We start from the raw sequence: 23287 nt of genomic DNA on the forward strand, positions 1-23287 counted from the left end.
ATATATATATATATACACACATACACACACACACACACACACATATAATTTTCCCCCTCTTTTCTTTGTTTTATTTTCTCTGGCTAATTTTAAAACTATACACTCTCTAGTTGTAAAATCCTTCATATATTGTACAAAGTTAGTAATAATCCATTGTGGATTTTATATTTTGTAAATTAATGTAGTAATTTAATCTGTGATAGAATAAGCAGGTTCAGTTTGTTAACTTCAATGACCTAGTTTACTGGAGTAGTTTAAAAAACAAAAGAACAAACAAGTTCCCTGTGATTGTTTTTAGCTGAATTCCTTCTGTCCAGATGGCTCCTACTACCAAGCCAGAGACATGTAGACCCTCTCTATTTCCTGCTGATTTGTTTATAGTGGCCCTTGATTGCTATTAATGATCCCCAGCTGTAGTGGCTACCTAGTTCTGTCTCCCATTTCTTACACCCTCATTAACCCCTTGGGGGTGGGTTCCAGCTTCTCTGCTGTATGTTTTTTCTTCACTTGTTTGCAAAAGAAAGAAAACTTTAATTTCCAGAACTTCCTAGGAAAATAGAAAAGCAAAGATAATTAGATGATTCTGGGGAGAGCTTCTTTGACTTTTATTTTTCTTAACTCATACAACCAAGTACATGTTCATTGCAATTATTTTTAAAGAATAAATTCTGAAGCACCTGAAAATACAGAAGACTCACGCATGCACAGATATCTATCCAATGCAGATTGTTCGGGGAATTATTTTGGTCAAAGTTCTGTCAACTGTGTAAGGTTTTTCATTACCCACAGCCCACTCCTAACTACCACCTCCCACTCCTTCTTTTTTCTTGCTTTTTTATTTTAGGTGCTGAAGACATAAACAAATAAAAATATCATGGGGCTAACCAATTTCCCTTATGTTCAGAATGGGATATTTCTGTAGCCTCTGCTCAGAATAGAGCATTATGTATAGGAAACAAGGATGAAATAGAGAACTCACTTGACTTCCATTCTGTTAACATTTAGGTGGAACACCAGGCAGATATAGTGCCATGTATTAAAGTGAACAGAAGTGAAGTGCCTTGTGACTTTGGTGTTCTTCTGACTTTTCTTTTGTGCTTTTTTCTCATCCTTTATTTAATGGTTAAAGCTACGAAATCCTTTGGAGGATTTTAATGTACCTCTTTGTTTTTTAGTGGGACACTTAATGATAACTAATATTCTCAGACCATATTCTAACTGCAAGGTACTGTGCCATGTACTTTACATGTGTTAGTTCTTATTTCTTGCAAAGACTTTTTTTGAGTTAGATATTTAAATCTTTTCCTTTTACAGAGGGAGATATTAAGATTTAGAGAGACTGGTTATAAATATTATGGAGGTTGTGCATCTTTAATAATAATTAAATACATGCATTATCTAGCAAATATTCCTCAAGCTAGGGCTCTGAAGTCAAAACACATGAAGAAGACATTGTAACCATTCTTTTTTTTTTCTAAAAAAAAGTTGTGAACTAGGGCCAGGGAGGAAGCAGCAAATAAGCAGCAAATCTCCAGGCCTAGTATTAGGAGCAGCTGTGGAGGGATGTGTTGGATTAAATTATTTAATCTGTTGAATCAAAGAGATTCATTACTCTCATCACTTTTCCTTTTTAAGAAAGGAAGAACATAATGCTTTTTTCCCCCCTGACTCCCTGGATGGTAGAAAGAAATCCACACCTAATAAGAATTTTAAACATATAATATACACTTGAAAATATACATTTTTAAAATAGACACTTTTTTAAAATAAGAAGATTGAAAACTTCTCTGATAGACTTAAATGCCGTAAATTAACACTTAGGTTGTAGCAAGTCTCATAATATGACTTATTATTTTAGCTTTATGAGTAATTTCTCTGGTATATGATGACCCAGTTCTCTGAGGGAGTTGCTTTTTACTTGCACTAAAAATCAGTCAACACTGGCTACTCTCTTACAAATAGCTTCTCTGTCTAAAAATAACCATTATCAGACAGTGTGCATTTAAAGCTTGACCAACAGGGTTGCTGAACTAATTCCCCTGGTATAATTACATACACTTTCCAAATTACAGTGTGCTTTAAGTGAAAAGATACATTCCAAAAATCAAATGAGGACTTGGGGAATTGCCCACATTTAACCAAATAACCAGCTGTGAAAATGCTAACACGCAATTGATCTACTGCAGCGTTTGAGAATCATGGAGGTCGTTTAGTTCAATACTCAGATGGTTACCCAGCAGGGCCGGAGGCTTTGCAGGTCCAGCAGTGACTGATATTAGTCATTACTGGAAATGATCAAAAAGGCTGACTGTGCCTCTTTGAATCCAGCTACCATTTCATTCACATATTCCTCTCCTCAATTCCCATACCCTTTAAATTTCCTCCCTAAAATTTAGCTAAAAGACTTTCATTAGATGATTTTCCTCTTCATCCGATTTCTTACTCTTAGATAGAAATAAGAAAATTTAAGCAGACATACAAAGGAAATATATGAATTTTAGGCCAAAAAAATATGTTTTTTTTCTGGTATCTCTTTCTTTCATGGTTTTTGTTTGTCTATGCCTCATTCTGTAGTCAAATTTCCTTTTTTGATGATGCAAGACCGAAAGTAGTCAATTACAACTTTTCTTATGCTTAAATAGCAATTAAAACAGAAAATGTTGAAAAATTCTACTTTCACAGAGTCTAAAGTTTCATGGAAAGCCGTGTTAATATGTAAAAGAGTTTAGAAACATAAAACTAGAAGGAAAATGAACTATCAAGCTGACAGAAGCTTTAAAAAAATAATAAAAAGATCTTATTGTGTCTGTTTCAACTGTCCAAAGTGATGTTTGTTTACATATAGATAATAAATGGTTACTACAGTGAAGCTAGTTAACATATCCATCCTCTCACATACCTTTTGTTTATGTGGCATGTGCAGCTAAGACCTACTCATCTAGTAGGAGTCCCAAACCGTACAGTTTTATTAATCACAGTTCTGAGATTATACATTAGTTTATAAATTGTTCCTCTTATATATCTGCTACTTTGTTCCTCTGACCTACATCTCCCTATTTCCTCCCCATATTCTGACAGAAGCTTTTCTTTCTGAATTTGCTTAGCAGAACAGAACTTCTGCTAGAGGGAGGAAACTTGGTATTAGAGCCCTCTTCCCTAACTGGTCTTGAGATTCCTTTCCTGACACTAACTCATCTTCAGGTAATTTCTGTGGCCCCTCTTCCTCTAAGATTCCATGGATTCTAGGAATATGAACCTAGAGATTGTTTCCTAAGTCAGGAGGAAACCAGTTCAATCACAGACATCGATGTCTTCAGACTGAGAACTGACCATGAGGATTTTCCACCATCATAGCCTTAGTTTTAGAGCAAAGGAGAGAAGAATCTTGGTGATGATGCCGAAATGCTGCATTTAAAAAATATTTTTATAGTAGATGGACACAATACCTTTATTTTATTTTTATGTGGTGCTGAGGATCAAACCCAGTGCCTCACATGTGCTAAGCAAGCACTCTACCAACTGAACTACAGCCCCAGTCAAAATGAAATGCTGCATTTTGAATGATGAAATGCCATGGATTTTGAACTCTGATTTTTGGGGATAAACTTTGGTTTTACCACATGACCTTAGGTTTTCAAAAGACAACCTCTTTCTTATATGATTTAAATGGGAAACAAGAGCTACTTAGTGCTTCCGTTACACTCTTACTGCTTTGAAGTCAGACTTCTTATCACCTATTTCACCACCAAATATAAGAAATTGTCAGGATGCATAAAATAGAGCATCTTTTATTATCTGAATTTAAAACCCAGTGTCTGATTCTTCCTGAAATGATATTGTGGGTTAAATTTTCAAGGTCATGAGAATGCTTTGAATCTTGGGTCAAGTTGCAGGCTTTTCTTTGTCTCCTTTTGTGCAGGGAAAGAACACTATATTGAAATTATTGCTCTCTCACAAAATTTATCACAGATGACTGGCACTTATATAAAACTACAAAATGTTTGATGGGTCTGGTTGAATTAAATTGCCAGGAGATAATAATGGTTGGTAGGGGAAGAATAATTACGTTAACCAGGCAAGCTACATTGTTTTTTTTTTTTTCCATTTTGAGAAAAGATGGGCCATTTTTTCTATAAACTTATTTTAAAATTTGTAATCTAATATTAGACCTGACGCTATATTGGTGGCTTCAAATAGTTTAATTTACATTATTTCCTCAGGTTAAACTGATAGCTATTTAAATACATATTATTTTTGGAAACAAGATTTTGACACTTGTATTCTGCTACTCAGCAGTGCCGCAGTCTGGCTGGGCACAATCAGGAGCCACTTGTCAAAAGAAACTAACTTTATTTTTAGAACCACACACGCCAAACAAAACAGCCTCTCAGGAAAAATCCTCAGAGCCTCAACTGCCACCACCGGCTTTCCACAAGCCTCTCTCTCCCACACAAGCTTCTCTCCACCTCCCACAATCCTCCTGCTCTTGAGGCCGATTGGCTGGGTCACATGGGCGGAGCCAAAAAAAGTCCCCCAATGAGCAGCTCCGTGGTCTGAAAGGGCAGGGAAACAGTCCAATGAGCATCACCGCAGAGGAGCCAATCAGCTAGATGTTGCTGGGGCCGAGGAGCCAATCAGCTAGATGTTGCTGGGGCCGCTGTGAGCCAATCATCAGCCGGCAGCTGGAAGTTTGCTGGCAGCTGGAAGTTTGCTGGGGCCCCTTTGGCTGTGGCTCTCAACACAGCAGAATAAATACATCTGATTCTTCTCTTTCACCTAAGCTTAATTAATTTGTTGAGTTATTTGAAAAGACCATCACTACAAAACCAGTCCAACTCTTTCAATCCAAAACCTAACAAATATGCATAAGCTCGCTGGGCCAAGTAAAAAGAAGGAAAAGTCTAGTAATGATTAGAATTAGGGAGGGAATTTGGACAAGAAAGGAAATGTGTCAGCTAAAAAGTCTGATTTAGAGTCACCAGGCAAGAAAATTTGGAGGAAGTGATGTTATGAAACATCGGAAGGCCAGTTTAGGTAGAAGTAGAACTGATGAAGTGGTGTACCACAAACACATCTTCAGATTACTGAAGCAAACAAACAAACAAATAAGAGGGCTAAAACCAAAAAGGCAGGATTGAAAAATGAGAAAATGCTTAGTTTCAAAGATAACCAGAATACAAGAAAACACATGAACTTAATAGAAATAGAGTGATAACATGGCTTATGGCTAAAACCAATTATTATAAGTAATGTCATAAATCTTTTTATGACTAAATATAATTATACTTGCATTATGGATAGGGTACTGTATATTTTGGAAAATTGTAAGACATTCATGCAAACTACATCAGGGCTTACATTTATTTAGAAATCAAAATTATGAGATACCAATTAGCCATGTTAAAATAAAAACCTCTCTGTATATTGTGGCCTAGTTTAGATCTTGTTATTATCTATATTGTAGTTTATACTGCCTTCTAATGGTTGAAAAGTTTGGCTGTAATTTGGTGTTACTTTTAATTTTTGTTAGGGTAGCATTTGTATTTTGCTTATTTCTGCTGATTTTGTTGGTGAAATGTCAGTAATGTTCAGATTGGCTTGTTATTAAACTGGAAAGAGATTACATTTCCTACTTGCTATTTGCCAATTTTTATTTTAAAACAAAAACTATTTTTAACCTACTTGTAGCAAGAGGAAAATAGAAGTTCAGTTTAATAAATTCAGCTATTTACTTAGTAGCAATTAGTATCCTTCTCTCAATTATACAATGTTCATAGTCAACTGTTTGGCCAAATTAATTTCATTCATTCCTTCAAACTGTATTCTCCTTAAGCATGTCCCCAGGGGTAAGAAAATCTGCAAGAAAGAAACATGATCTATGATATAAATGATAAATCTTATTTTTGCCATATTACTAGGTTAACCACATAAAAATAAGTACACTGTCCCTAGCATTGGCACTATTATTTTAGTTAGATTCTTTAATACTGCAGGAAAGGGGCACAAAGGAAGTACCTTTGACAAAGGGAGTTTAATAAGTCTGTTCAGAAATATATTAGGTGGAGAGCTATAAATGTGGGATGTACTATTCCTTTTGGAGAATTAAAATGATAGCTAATTATCATCTAGGATCTAACAGAAATGGGAACCATATTCTCATTTAACATTTTTATTTGTAAAAACAAGAGGCTTTGTTCAATTTATCAACTCTCTCATAGGGGATAGGTAGACATAAGTAATGGGAACATGAGTTAAGGGAATAACTTTGTAAACTGGGCCCACTGTGTTGACCCCTTCTTTCTTTCTTCCTTTCTTCCTCCTTCCATTCCTCCATCCCTTCCCCCTTCCCTTCTTTATTTATTTCAAAGGCAATTTACCTTCATCCCTGCCTGGCTTAAGTGGACAGGCTATGTCATATTCTTCTGTTATCTGCAGGAGAAATGCAGGCTGAAAACACCAATAAAAAGAACACAAATTACTCTGGGGATGGGGGGGATTTTTGTGAACCTTACACAGACCACATCTCACAAATCAGGGAGATAAGGATAATCTCCACCTTCCCATAAAATCTGTAAGTACAATTGCAAGTAGATCTGGTCAGTATGGGCAAAGTGACCTATACATGTCAAGTACAATGGGCACTTCAATGTCTGATATCATCCTGCTGCCAGTGAAAAGATAAGAGGTGATCCTGGACGAACTCTAGGAACATTTATTGGGACCCCCCAAAAAACTGGAGGGTAGGAGGAATGCACTGGCCTCTCTGAGAGGACCTACTTCTCTTCCTCAACAATGTCCCCTTTTCTCTTTTCCTATCCCTTCAATAAACTCATGCCTGCTACATGTCTGAAATCTTTCTTATGTGATTGAAAGAATTGAAGTGAAGAGGAGGCCTTCACAGCTGGCTAAACATGGTGGCAGGGCTTTTGCACTGTAAAATTTCAACATGGAGTGACTTGTTGGGTGAAATTTCAATCTAAAGTCCTCTAGAGATGGCTGGCTTCACTTTCCTGCTCGGTTGTGTTTCACTTAACCAGCACATTAATTATTACATCCATCAGTTGCGGCCAAAAAACTGAAGTTGGTTTCACTCAATACATGTTTGAAAACATCCTGAACAGGAAAGAGCCAGTTCTGCTTCTTTCCTTTACAGGGCTACAGTCTTGGCAGTCATTTGGGGTTACACAGATCTCTTGCCAGTATTACCAGTCAAAATACCATTTTCCATTAAGTAAATATCATCTTCCTTTTTAAAAAATTAGTTAATTTTTTATTCTAATTAGGGATATATGACAGCAGAATGCATTTTGATTCATTGTACACAAATGGAGCACAACTTTTCATTTCTCTGGTTGTACAAGATGTAGCATTGCACCATATGTGCAGTCATACATGTACCTAGGATAATGATGTCCATCTCATTCCACCATCTTTCCTGCCCCCAAGCCTCCCCTCTTCTCCCTCCCCTTTGCCCAAAGTTTCTCTATTCTTTCCATGCCCTCCCTTATTGAAGTCAGTTAACCTAATTAAATTATTTTCTTATTTAATTTAGAAAATGTGATGAGAATTAAAGGATTCAGGGAAAATGGTTATATGTTAAAATATTAAAATTTATTTTCTTTCCTTTTTTTTTTTTTTTAAATATTTATTTATTTTAGTTCTCGGCGGACACAACATCTTTGTTTGTATGTGGTGCTGAGGATCGAACCCGGGCCGCACACATGCCAGGCGAGCGCGCTACTGCTTGAGCCACATCCCCAGCCCTAAAATTTATTTTCTAATCAAGAGGTGTTTCCAATTGCTCACCTTTCTTTCTTGGAATCACACATATTAAATTTGTGTGTATTGTATGTATTGTATGTATTGAGGAATTTGTAAGTATTGTTTTATGAAAGCTAAGTTTTCAGGGTTCATTATATCTTTGAGCTTTAGGCTTAGTGTAAAGTGCTACAAGTATAGGAAGCAGGACTTGTTAGAGACCTGTGAATTTCAGATGATAGCTCATGGGTTGAGTCTAGAGAAACCTTCTGTCAGTTTAGAATTTAGTTTTATTGGTATAACTAAAAACTGCCTATTTTATTTTTTAACAAGATATTCATAGGGAACAGAGCAAATATAAACTGCTGGCTTCCCTCCTGCCGGTTTTTGCTTTTTTAATGGAATGTGTCATGAGCCAGTTAGCAGAAAACAAATGACACTACATTCTTGGGTAAGGTAGGCAGTAAAACAGTAAGTGGAAGGGGGGACGCTCCTTGGATATTTCAGTAGTCTCATAAAACTGAATTCTACAAGGAGCTGTCTGATTAAATTGTCACATACTGAAGGAGTTGCAGCACGCTCTGGGAGAAAGTTTCTAACAGGTTTAAAAGAGAGTTTTGACACACAAGCCACAAAATGTGTGGGGCTTAACACTCCCACCTTCCCAGTCACACCAAATCAAAAACAAAGGACTGGGGAGAAGAGCTTGGCAACTCTAAATTATGCAGGGATAAGAGCTTAATTATTGAACCTCTCTGGCCATCTGTACACATTTAAAGTTTGAGAAAAACAGTAGGCTGAGTTATTTTGATGACTATGGGAGAAGTACACTCATTTTTATAGGATATGGGAATAAAGATAACATTTATGGCAAGCTTATTATATGCACCATACTGTGTGATAGTGTTTTTTTTTTCTATTTCACTTATAACCTTCAACAACTTTGTGTTGAATCTTATTATCTCCCTGTACATAGCTGAGAAAAATGGGTCCAGAGAGGTTAACTGATTTACTTAAGACCCCACAGGCAGAAAGGAACCCATCCATCTGGAATTGGGATTCAAAACTGACTAATTTTAAAACTCAAGGTGCTTTCAGGGACCTGGAGAAATTTATTTACTGTTGTTTTAGGAACAATGAGAAAATCCCCCATAGAGTTATTGTGGCAAACTGCTTTTACTAATTAAACAACTAGTAAATAAAAGTTCAGTGCCCCTTTCATTTATTCAAAAATACCTTCCCGGAGCCAGTGCTATAGATATTTATTCTAGGTGGGGCAAAATAAAATAGGAATAAATAAGACAGAATATTCACCTTGAATATGCTTTCTTCTCCTCCTTAGGAGGAGAAATAAACATATGAATGAAAATTCAATATTAGATAAAAAGAGCTAGAAATAGGCACCTCAGATAAGAGTGTAATAAATTCCATATTTGTTATTTATTTACATGTATTTTTAGTACTTTTAAAATTGAGGTAAACTTTACACTGTGAAATGTATAAACCTCAAATGTACCATCTGGTCAATTTTGATGAATGTAGGTACCTGCATAATCAATACCCCAAACAAGACATAGGACATTTTTATTACCCTAAAAAATCCTCTCATGTCTCTTTTCAGTTGTTTTCCAACCCTTAGTACCTAATGGTGTAATTCCCATTATTTATTTTTTTTAGAGAGTTTTTTTTTAATATTTATTTTTTAGTTTTTGGAGGACACAACAACATCTTTGTTTGTATGTGGTACTGAGGATCGAACCCAGGCCGCATGCATGCCAGGCAAGCGTGCTACTGCTTGAGCACAACCCCAGCCCTAATTCCCATTATAATAGAATTTTAACCTGAACTTCAAACAAATGAAACCACTATATATGTACATAACATATGTCATACATATGTGTGTGTGTATATATTTATATATGCATATAGACACATATATATGACACTTTATGATCTAAATTCTTTTTCTCAACACAGTGTGAAGGAGATTTATCCATGTTGGTTTTTTATATCCATAATTCCTTCCATGGAAGTGCAGACTAATATTCCATTGTATAAATATACCACAATTTGCTTATCCGCTCACTTACTGATGAATAATTAGGTTGCCTCCAGTTTTTTTTCTTTTTTTTTTCCTGCTGATTGTTACTTTAATTTTTTTTAAAATTTTTTGATAGACCTTTATTTTATTTATTTATATGCAGTGTTGAGAATCGAACCCAGTGCCTCTCACATGCCAGGCAAGTGTGCTAATGCTCAGCCCCAGCACCAACCCCTGCTTATTGTTATTTGAGCCCTATGAGAACTCTAGTGTCAATGTGTATATCAAAATTTCATTTTTTCTCTTTTAAATATAAAAATTACCAGTGATTAGAAATTCTGACATTTTTTTCTACTTGGTGTAGTGGCTTGGTCTACTTACATCCTGGGGTGTATGCACTCCCCTTTGGAAATCATGAGCTAGAGCATGGATTAGTGAAAACATGATGGACCAACTAGTGATAAGAACACTATTTTTAATTATGTCACACTCACTAGCTTTCTTAGACTATTAGATCAGTCACTCCATATTTTGTGGACTGATTTGCAAGATAAGGCTTTTGTACTAAATGAACTCTAGGGTTCATTTAGAACCTAGACCTCACATTGTATGAAGTAAATTCCTTGTCTGTCCTTTTGCCTTCTCAGGAAACTCATCTCTTCTCAAGATGATCTCCCCTTAATACAGTAATGTTTTCTAAAAGACTTGAAGGCAATTTTGTGGACCAACCTTAGTGTCTCCTATATATTTGTTTCTTCTTTCTATATTCTAGAAATTTATTTTTCCTCAAAACACTCCGAACTGATATTCTGCCAACCAGTGTGTGGGAGTCTAAGATGGCCATGTCTGGGAACACAAAATTGGGAAGATTCTGAGGCAGATATCTCAGATTCACAATAGCTAAACTATGGAACCAACCTAGGTGTACTTCAATGGATGAATGGACAAAGAAAATGTGGTCTGTATATTCAATGGAATATTACTTAGCTTTAAAGAAGAATGAAATTACAGCATTTTCTAGTAAATGGTTGGAGTTGGAGAACATCATGCTAAATGAAATAAGCCAATCCCCCAAAAAACAAAGGCCTACTGTTTTCTCTAATATGCAAATGCTAATTCACAAGTGGGGGAGGGCACTAAAGAAGAATAGAATTACCTTAGATTAGGTAGAGGGAAGTGAAGGGAGGGGAGGGGATGTGGGGATAGGAAGCATAGTAGAATGAAATAGACATTATTACTTTATGTATATATGAGACTGCACGATGAATGTGATTCTACAACATGTACACCCAGAAAAATGAGAAATTATATCCAATCTATATATGATATATCAAAGTACATCAATGCATTCTATTGTTGTATATAACTAATAAAACAAAAATTAAGATAAAAGAAAAAAGAAAAATTCTTACAGTGTATACTCACTGTCCTAGAAAGAGTTGGCAGTAATTGCAGAGCCCTTAGCAGCAGGTGTATTTAACAATGTGGAGAAGTTTTAGTTCCTGGTTTCCTTGACCATGATTCATTTCTCTCTCGGATGCTCACCGGTAGCTACTTATTTATCTGGAGAAAGTTCTGACATAGAAAGTCCTTTTTCACAAGAAAGTTTATCACAGTTTGGAAGATCATTATAATAGCTGGCAACTTAGAGTATTTTGATCAGATTTCATCTTGATCAGATTTCATGTCAGGCTGAAATGTTTGGGCTTCATCTTACTGGTAATGAGAGCCATTGATATTTTTGGAGTAGGGTTGGACCTTATAAGCCAGATTTCAGAAAAAAAAAGATATTTATTACTTTGCATAGATGAAATGTAGGAGTTAGAAACTGAAACAAGATATCTTGAAGAGGGCAGACACATAGTGATGGGAATATGTAGGTCGAATGGAAAGACTGGAATAGGGCTAGAGGGAAAAATATATACAAACCGGTGACTATCAGAAGGGAGGAGAAAATTTCAAATATGGTACTGAAATAATCTAAAAATTGAAATAATTTAAATGCCATTTAAATTATTGGCATTTAAATGTAGTAATTATAAATCTATGTATTATATCATATATAGTATGATATATATTTATGTATCTATTTTGTATTAAATTCCATCAAAACTAAATTAACTGTAGGGGAATTATCATTCTTTAGTGAAACAAGCATAAGGAGTATACTAATGAAAAACATGAAGGTTTGATTTCACCATAGTCTTTCCATACCCTCTGGCAGTGCTGTAATGAGGAGCTATTAGTATTTTAGTTGTCACTAGCTACTCATGCAAACTACATTAATTTTGCTGAATATGGTCATTAGGAAATTTAATTATTTTAAAGTGTCAGCTGATTATTGTGTAAGTACTATGTATTCACTAATTATTATTCCTTTCCATTAATTATATATAATTACATAATTCCTAAAAGCAGATGATTTTTATTTTACCACACTGTTCACTTCTGTTAATTTGGCTTACCAGATAATCCTCTGTACTAATGCAGAACCATACTCTTGAGTATTAAGAGTAATTTGATGAACATTAAGTTTTTAACCCTAATAACTTCTTGGTTTCAAAATGAAAAGGTCTTTCTTGCTAGCTTGTGATTTATAGTTGCCATCAAGTTGACAATTGAATAATATCTGAATAAACAAAGATAACTAAATCATATATAATGCTCCACAAGCAAGGGGAATTATCCTGGTTCCCCAAAGAGGAAAGGAAAATAATCCATACCTGACATTTGAAATTACTCTGTTTATCCTGTAAATAAAGACATATTAAAAATCACAATTTCAGTATAAAGAAATAAGTAAATATAGACAAACATTAGTATAAATAGAGCCTTCTTTATATTTACATCTTTTGTCTATGAACAAAAACCTGAATTTATTTGCAGATTATTCTAATTTGGGGAGACAGGCTGACACAATTTATTGCTTCTTATAGATATAAGCAAATGTTGTGTAAAAAAATTTAATATTATGCTATTTAATAATGCACCTTTTTTTTCTATTTTCAGCACAATTTTCTTTGGTAGTTCTCTCCAAATGTTAAAATAATGGGTTTGTGTGTCATCAAATTGAATAACATGTTTTGAATAACACGCTGTTATTCAAAACAGCATGTGCCTTCCTTTTCTTATACTCTACTCCCTACTGATTATAATTTTAACACTGATTATAATTTTAACTATTTTTTCTCTTAAGTATTTCTTTTCTGTCAAGATGCCACCATCAACTTTTTATATAATAGAGGTTTAAAAGAAAATAAGAAGTCATAATAATCAATAATTCATGAATTAGAATAAAGTTTTTCTGTGTTACATTGTCAACCATTGTGGTAAATTAAGATATACTTCAAAGGTCATTTCATACCCTTCTGATAAGTATTTCAGGTACAATATAACTGCACAAAAATAGAAATTTTATAAAAATGAGTGAATTTCAGCTTAGGCCAAATGAACAAAGAAAATAGTTCATAAACTAAGAAACATTTTAATTACAGAATATGTAAAGTAGAATCTCACTGTTCTCATTTGTCAGGATCAATACACCCGGATGTTACTGATTGTCATATAAAAAAATCACTTTCTTAAGTTGTAAGAATGGCATTATCTTAAAAAAAAAAAACTGAGCCATTCCAGTTATGTAAATGCAGCCAGGTAATGAAATACCCATTATTCCCTAAACAATCATGCAATTACTTGGAATGAACAGGAGAAACCAGTTTGGTGTGCAGAAAGTCCACTATGTAAAATGATGTTTATTTGAAATGTTTTTCTAATTGCAATGCAATTTACCACTCTAACTAACTATTATTATTCTTGTAAGTCATTAGATACGGATTCTACTCCCAATTTGGTGAGCTAATTAGCAGTGAAATGTTGGGCAAGTATTCTATCTTCTCTTGACCTAAATCTGTTCCATTCATCTAAAGTACTATACTTTTATATAATCTCTAAGGTCTCTTCAAATTAAAAATACCATTTTATTAAGGTTCAAATAAATAAATTACAGCTTAGATGTGTAAAAAAACCACACAATTAATTATGAAAATTAAGAGCTCCAGACCCAGATTGATATAAAAATGATTTACCGGTTTTAAGTTTTTCAGCTTTTTATTGTGACTGTTTTCTTAAGTGTGGATATGTGTGAGTGACTTGCCAGCTACATTTTTTTACTTAGAGTTTCTAATCTTAGTGATTATAACAAATGAGATTAGGTTTCTAAACTAATGAGGGTTTCACTTCTCCATGTATTTCCTAATATTACTTTTTTTTGTTATTACATAGCAGAACGTATTTAACATAGCTATATGAAAAGTTACACAATAGAAGAGATGAACTATGCAAACATTTAATGCAGGGAAGTTGGTGAGATTAACTAGTATCAGGAAAATTAGATACCAGAGAAGAGCATTACTATGGAAAAAGGAGGATATTAAAATAATGATAAAGGGGTCACTTCATGAAGACAATATAAGAATTTCAAATATGTATGCACCTCATAACAGAGCTTTAAAATATGAAATCTAAAAAGAGCAGAAGTAAAAGAATGAATAGACAAATCTGTAATTATAGTTAAAATTTCAAGCCTCAGTTTCTTCTTGTGTCCCAAACATGGCCTTTTCTCTCCTCACACGTTCTCCTAGTGTCTCTACCTCTCCCTTAAAGGACACTATTTTTCTTGAATTAGGGTTCCACATTGAGGACCTCATTTAGCCTTAATCATCTTCTTAAATGTCTCATTTTTAAATAGTCAATTTAGAGATTAGGGCTTCCACATATCAATATTGGGGTGTCATGATTCAGTTCATAACATTCCACCCTCTGATAATATTCATGGCCTTCTCTACGGCAGTACATTCACTCTAGGATGGCCCATTTTATGTGTCAAATCAATGGCTTAAGAAAACTCAGAAAGCTGTTTGACATTATTTCTCAGAGGGTCTTTGAGGGTGTGTTGAAAGAAATTACCTTTGAATAGTAGAATGAATGAAGAAGATGCACCCTCACCAATGTGAATGGATATTACCCAATTATTTGAAGGCCCAAATAGGACAAAAAAGCAGAGCAAATGTGAATTCTCTCTGTTCTCGAGATGGGATATCCATCTCCTCTTGAAATTGATATCAGAGTTATTGATTGACTCTCAGACTATGATGATTACGCCAGCAGCCCCCTCAGTATTTCGGATCTGCAGCTTTGGAGTGAGAGTCACTACATTGGCTCTCTTGATTTTCAGGACTTTGGACTTGAACTGAACTATGCCACCAGCTTTATTGGTTCTCCAGCTTGACAATGGCATGTCATGGGATTTCTTGACCTTCATAAATGCATGAGCCAATTCTTATAATAATTCTTCTCATATGTGTATATGTTGGTTCTTTCTAGAGAACCCTTAATATTAATATATATTAACATATCCCAACAGCACTTGGAGTCTTAATCTGTTCTAGTATAACTTCCAAATCCAAAGTCTAAACTAAATGCCTTTTAAATCAGGTATCAGTGAAATTCAAGATAAGAGTCATCCAAAGGCAAAATTGCTCTCTAGCTCTGAACTTGTAAAATCAGTCAAATTATGCCCTGCTAAAACATAATGATGGAACAGGCATAAGACAGACATTTCCATTAGGAAAAGGACAAATCAGGAAAAAAAGGAGTAATGGATCCCAAGTGAGTTCAAAATTAGTAAAAGGCGGCTCAGAAATAATCCTTTTTGTTTCAATACTCAAAGCTTTGTGCCCACTGGGTGGCAGTGTCACCTAAACAGCCATGAATAGCTGCCTGGCCCCGGAGGTACTGGGCAATGGCATTCTGGCCTTACCTTCTGGTACCCAGGAAGACTCCTTGGGCCTGTGGTGAGAGTGGCAGTCCTGATGGTCTTCAGGATTATTTGTCCCTTTTCCTAAAATTTAAAGATTTAAAGCTGGATGGCTCTATTGTCTTGACCCATAGACTCCCTGAAGAATTCCAGAAATCATCTTTTTTTTTTTCCTGTCATTTTTTAATTCCACATAACAGTGTTGCTGCTGATATAATCCCTTCTTGTATTCCAGGCCTCAGTTGAGTTCACTTATTAAAACCATAGGTGATCTTTTTATAGAGTGATTTTTCCAGTATATCTTAGAGTCAGAACACACTTTCTAATTTTTCAAATATACATATTGTTATGGTTTAGTTATGAGGTGCCCCCCAAAGCTTTTGTGTGAGACAATGCAAGAATTTTGAGAGGTGAAAGGATTAGAATATGAGAAGTTTAAGCTCATCAGTGGATTAATCCACTGATGGTTAACTGGGCAATAACTGAGGGCAGGTAGGGTGTGACAGGAGGAAGTTGGTCACTGGGGATGTGACTTTGGGGTTTATATTTTGTCCCTGATGAGTTGAGCTCTTTCTCTGCCTCCTTTGCCTCCTTGTGTCATGTCCTGAGCTGCTTTCCTCTGCCATGCCCTTCTGCCTTGACGTTCTTCTTCACCTCATGTCCAGAATAAGCCGACCATGGACTCATATGGAGTAGGCCATCCATGGACTGAACTTCGGAAACCAAAAATGAAAATAAACTTTTCTTTCTCTACATTGTTCTTGTCTGTTTTTTGGTTATAGTGATGCAAAGCTAACTAAAATTGATATATTGAAAAGATGTTTAATCTTCAAATTTTAGTTGCTTCTTGCATAACATATCCTTTAAATTATTTCGTTTCCCTTCCCGTTTCCTATGAAGCCTGAGGAGAAACCAGACTGAACCTTCAGTATTTTGCTTAGAAATTTCTCCCACTAAATAGCTCACATCATCACTTAGATGTTCTTCATCCCACAGAACACTAATGCAATTCAGACAAGGTTTTTGCCACTTTATAACATGGATTGCCTTTTTTCAGGTTTTCAATAACATGTTGGAGACCTCATGTTGTAGAAAGACCTTTAATGCTCATATTTCTAACAACATTCTGTTCATGATGATGTATATATTTTGAGATGACAGATGCCTGCAGATGGCTGCCTTCTCACTGTATCCTCACATGATCTTTCTTTTTTCCCTGTACACGTAGAGAGATGAGAGCACATCTGCTCTGGTGTCTGTTCTTATAAGAACACCATTCCTGCTGAACTAGGGCAATGTCTTTATGACCCAGGTTTTACCTTAGCTACAGCCTTAGGAGCCTTATCTCCACAAACCCAAATAACATCCACATTGGAGCTCAGGCTTTGTGCATATGAATACCATAAGGGGGCAGGAAGACACAATCCAGTCTATAGCAATAACAAAATCAATATTCAGTTACTTAAAAATAAAAACACTGATTAGGTCAAGAATTTCCAATTTGGGCGTGGCTTGGTCATTTTGACTTATCTCTGCTCCATTTAATGTCAGCAGGGGTAGCCAGGTGTAGGGATGGTCATTTATTCATAGGTTGACAGCTGATGCTGCTGACAGACATGTAGGATTTTAACAGAATGGTCAGCTAAACACCTACAAGTTCCCTGGGGTGACTAGTTTCCAAAGTGAGTACACAAAAAGAGAAAAGATCAAGCAGAAGTCCTATCACAAGCTATGACTAGTTCCCCAAGTCACACAGCTGTCACTTGTTTTACATTTAATTTATCAAGTCCCACCCAGTTCCCTTTTGATGGGATGATAGCAAGGATCTCAAAATATTGCCATAGAATAAGAAACACTACTGTGATCTTTTTTTTTTTTTTTTTTGGTTTGGTTTAAAAAATACAATTGGCCATATTAAATATGGTTAACAAGCTCTGAGGATTATAAATTAGTAGCTTCTCTTTGGTTTACCACTAATCACATCTTCTCATGCAATTTTGTATCACGGCAAGTAATCAATCATAAATATTTTTCTTTTCCTGCAGAATCACCAAAAAGACAAGAGCAAAAGCCAACAGAATTTTATGCATGGCTCAGCAATTTGCAGATTTATTGAACACCATTTATATTTAATCGAATACACTTACTTATAAAGAAAGGCAAGAATTTTACCATACAACTATTAGACTTTTAACCATGAAGGTGACTGATTGTAATAAACTAGAGGGAAATAGATAAACATAATGAACTCTGCTTTTGAAAGCAAACTAAAGCACCCAAATTATTCTACAGTTAAATATTATACATTGGTGCAAACAATGCAATTAATCATACATTTAATAAAATAATAAATATAATAAAATAACATTTTACATTTTATTTAGTTTTGAGCATTGATCATTTTAATTAATCATCTCTGAAAACTCTTCAGTTTTGCATAGCTGTACCCCATGTTGCAGTGATTCCGTATTACAAAGAAAATCAGAAACTCATTGTTAAATTAAATCTTCCTTCTTATATAGCCACTCCCTTTTCCTACTGTTTCCTTCAATATTACTTTCTTCCTCTCTTTTCTCTGAGGTGACATAACAGTAAGGCATTCCTAAATGGCTGGCTGTTCTTGAGGACTTCCCAGGTTGGAGGCCAGTTAGTTTGTGGTTACAGGGAAGTACAAATTGGCCTTTTGTGCCCCCACAGGAACTGCCTCTGGGTTTGTCTGCACTTCAACTGGCTTCAAGCAAAAATGAGAAACCAAGTTATATTGAACTACATAATAATTTTGATAGTCTTAAATTTTAAGTTTACTTAGAGTGCTGAATCTTTTGAGTAAAAAGTGGAAACATAAAATGAGACATAATGCAGTTTTATGGGGATGTTGAAGTTTAACCGACACTGTGTTTTTTTTCTTAAATACATTCTTAGTTTTGCATATAAAATGAAAATTATTAATTTAGCCAAGTAAGTTCTTGGTGAGGAAAAGAAAAAAAAAGAAACAACAACAACAAAAATGAACTCATTTTTAAAAGAAAGTAACCTGACATTTTTAGAACAGGTGAAAAGAATAAACTTCTTTATTAAAACAGAACAACATAATATTAGTATATAAAATACTTATTTAGAATGAATAAAGAAGAAACCTATCATTACTCAGTGGAGACTGAGTATATTGTATATTGTTTCTCATAATAGAATGGCAGGCAGATTAATGCTGGAGAACTTTAAGGAGCTATATGCCACCTGGATTTAAGAGAATGAATAATTTATTCACCACTGAACTTTTCTCAGGCTAAAAAGATTTTTAAAAAATAGATAAACAAATAGATAACAACCAAGCTTACAAAGACAGGTTCTTATTTTAATTTGGAACAGCTCTCTTCAAAAATTTGTCAACCAAAGCACACAAATTGAATCTTGTTTATTTTATTGCAATTAAGTCATGAGTGGACATTTTCCACACCATCCCTTAAGAAATAAACAATAAGGTAAGTTACTTTTTACACTATTTATTTTCCCAATATGTAACTAATTAGTGAGCTCATTCTTTTAACAGCTGTCTCTGTTGTTCAAGAATTTTCCAGGAAGCTTAGGGCCATGAGATGAAAAATAGAACTTAAAAATCTAATAATAATAATAATGAAAATTCCACAAAGCATGTCTGAAGAATTAAGTAAAAATAATAAATAAGTCATTTTACAAGAGCTTAGTGATCTTGAACTTCCTTTTCTGCTTTCACATTGAGGGGGTGTTGGTTAGTGTCAGTGGGAAATCTTACTCTAAAATGGAAAAATATTAACAATGAGTCAACCTTGAAAGGTTCATGATGAGTTTGAATCAGTATTCTGAGTTCAAAAGTCTATTGGGAACTTAGTCAAATCTCCACAATCTACTCGAACAGACCAAGGAATTGTTTTTTTTTCCCCCATTATTGCCTCAGCATCTTCTCTTCTTATCAGAATGTTAATTTCTAAGTTACTTACATGCTTTAAATTTAGAAACTTTTTCATTCATGCTCAGTGGATGTTCCTTCTTCACAACTTAGGCTTTTGAAACCGAATTTACATATGCAGAGAGATCAGTAGGAAAAAGATAAGATCTAAAATCAAGGAGGTTAGGCTCATTTCTTAGAACCTTTGATTCTAAATGCATTTGGGAAACAAATTGGAGGGGAAAAAAAGGTTAAGACTTCCTAATACACTGCAGAAATATGCAATAAGTTAAAACAGCATTAACATTTGATTTTTTTTCCAAAATAAAAACTATCAGCTCTTTGGTTTGCATTGGCAAACAAAATTAATCCATTATTTGTTCTTCATTTTATCAGAAAATTTCATATAATATATCTCAAGTATTTTTTCTAAGTGATATGAGGTTTGGGACTTCTTTTTTTAAAATATTTTATTTTAGTTGTAGATGGACACAATACCTTTATTTTATTTTTATGTGGTGCTGAGTATCGAAACCAGAGCCTTGTACGTGCTAGATGAGCACTCTACCGCTGAGCCACAACCCAGCCCTGGTTTGGGACTTCTGAACATAATAATTCTATTAATAATTTTCCAAACTCTCCTTATTCTACACAAGCCAAACCTTAAAGTAGTTTCTCTTTTATCCCAGATAATTAATTCTCCATCTTTGACAATCCCAAATTCCATGCTGGTATGTTCAGAGTTGAAAAAATTAGAATGGGAAATCTAACAGGTTCTTTTATAATCCTATAATAGATTATCATTGGATATTCTGCTAACTTTTTTCAACTTCTAATAAAAAATTTGATTTATACAATAATTATCAATGAACGATAAAATAATTAGATGGAAGAGTGCTGTGATATACATAGGATGCCAAAATATCACAAAGAGGGAAAAAGGAAATACCAGAAATTGAAATGGAGCAAACTATGGTGTATGCATTCATGAATATGTCAAAATGAACACCACTATTTTATGAAAATATTTCGTAATAATAAAAAAATTTAAACAATATTATCACAAATATTGCTGGGCAAAAGAGGGGAAAACATGTAACCCCCTCACAAAAGAAGGATGTGGCTCATCCTCTTAAAAGAGTTCAGTGCTAGCATGACTAAAAGTGTAGCAAGCAACGTCTGCTTTGATGACATTGTATGCTTCTTCTTGTGATGAATTCTGAGATACACACATCACCTGTAAAGCACTATGTCTTACCACACCTTAAATTGTGTTTCTTAGCTTCTTTTTAAAAAATATTTATTCTTAAATTTTAGGTGGACACAATATCTTATATTTTGTGGTGCTGAGGATCGAACTCAGTGCCTTATGCATGCTAGGCGAGCACTCTACCACTGAGCCCCAGCCCCAGCCATCTTAGCTTCTTGTTCTAATGATTTTTTTTTTGATTATTGGGAGAATTTTAGGATAGAGTAAGTATAAAGTGATACAAAGAACTATTAAGTTTATTAAGAGCAACATGGGTATTTCCTTATGTAGGAAAATATTATTTTTATAGATTATTAATAATTAGTGATACTGATGTTTATATTTGCCCTAAATTAAATTTAATAACATAGTATTGCCAGGTATTAATTATAACTATGGGAGAGTGTGTGTGTGTGTGTGTGTGTGTGTGTGTGTGAATGGATGTGAGTGAAAGATTTACTTTAATTGACTCACATGATTATGGAGGCTTACAAATCCAAAACATATAGGGTGCAACAGGAAAAGGCCAATGTTACAGTTGTGTTTGAAAAGTCTGATGGCTATGTGATGGCAGCATCCCTTGTTACTCAAAATTTTGTTTTATTCAGGCCTTCAACTGGTTAGAGAAGCTCTCTCCTGCACCCCCCACCGCATTATGGAGGGTGATCTAATCTACTAAAGTCCATTTTATTTGATGCTAAACTGATCCTTAAACATCCTTACAGAAGCATCCAATATACAGTTTGACCACATATATGGGTAGCCAAATTGACATGTGATTAACCATCAAAATGGGCACATTGGAACTTATTGTACTATTAATTCTAGTTTTCTGGAAGATTAAAAATCTTCAAAATAAAACTTTCAAAATATTTAAAAAATTATGTTGTGGGTATTTATATCTCATGAAATGGTAACAAGCTGAGAAGTATTTTGTTCTACTAGTTGTATGAAAAAATAAAATGAATTCACAAAAAGTTGCTATGATCATTACTTTCTTAATCAACCCTAGTCAATGAGACTCAAGTCTCCTTATAGCATTATACAGACAACAGGAAGAAACAAATGAAGACTTTGATGTTTAAAGTAGGAAAAACAGATGTGAGAGCTCAGTGGTTTAGGTTTCTGGTGTATTTTATGATGCATCTGTGAAAGAAAATTTCTAACCCCAAGAGAAGCTCTCCAGAGAATCTATTTTTTTAAATTGTAAGTCTGAATTAATTTTTTCACTCAATAACATTTATAGATATATTTATGCAGGGTTTGAAGTATTACTTCAAATACTATAAATAATATCATAGTTTTATGGCTTATAGTGTTGAGACAAATTTTATTTGAATATTCTCTTTCCAGTAATCACAAAAGACTACCCAACCCATATATATATGTATTTTGGTGCTGGGGATCGAATCCAGGGCCTTGTGCATTCAAGGCAAGCACTCTACCAATTGAATTATATCACCAGCCCTCCATTTAGAATTCTTGGGAAAGAACTAAGACAAGGTATGATTGCTCTTGAGATTTCTGATAGAGCTCAAAAAAAAAAAAAAAAAGATGCAGTTTGTGATATAACCAACATGCTAAATAAATGATTTTAGAAGAAATAATACCTGCATCAATAATTGGCTGGGAAAACTTTCAGACTGGAATTGACTGTGTTTACTGAAGAAGTGTCACCAGGGAGAGGAAAGCCTCTTTCTGGGGCCTCTGAATCTAGAATGGAAGCTGAGAAGGAGCAGCAAGTCTGTTTTCCTCCTCTGGCTCCTGTTAGCGACCCCTATTGGGCAAAGTCTAAATGTGGTTGACAGGCTTCCAGCCCCAGTGTCACAAAGAGCAGTGAAGGAGCTTGGTTTTGAAGTTTCCTGTGCAGTACACACGTCACTGATTTAACAGCAGCTAATATGATTAAGAATTTAATTTTACCTCAGGTGAAACCATGTCCTATAGAATATTGAAAGAAATATCTTAAGGTGCTGGCCTCGTTTCCTTTACTTTCTCTACTTAGGTTTCCTTCCCTCAGAATGGAGGAAAGGAGACATGGGAAAGAGTAGATAGAAGAATATATATAATAATAAAAGGAGAAGTTGGGATTAGGAAGATGGCGGCGAGGGGAGTGCATTGCCCCCGTGTGCTGCTTCACTGTGTGGGAGTATGACAAGTCAGGACGGCTAAAGGCTATCTTGTTAGGAATTTCCAGCAATAGTGGGGTGCTCTGGAACCTGGAGGAAGGATTTCCATCGCACGAGGATCAGCTACGGGGACTCAAACGCGAGAGGTTTGTCGCACGGAGGGTAACACTGCTTATTCAGCAAATCGCCCCGCTGCTAGAGTCTGCAGCGCGCGCTGGGAAACGAGGAGATAGCGACGCAGGAATACAGCGCTGCAGTTTCTGCCAGCCGTGTAAGCACCGTACTCAGGGCTGAATTCTGGGTTCGAGACGGGGGAAGGAAGCGGTCCATCTCGGTTCTCCACACCGGTCAGACCACAGAGGAGGCCAGC

The sequence above is a fragment of the Marmota marmota genome, unplaced genomic scaffold (genome assembly GCF_001458135.2).
Source record: "Marmota marmota marmota unplaced genomic scaffold, marMar, whole genome shotgun sequence".
Taxonomy (NCBI): Eukaryota; Metazoa; Chordata; class Mammalia; order Rodentia; family Sciuridae; genus Marmota; species Marmota marmota.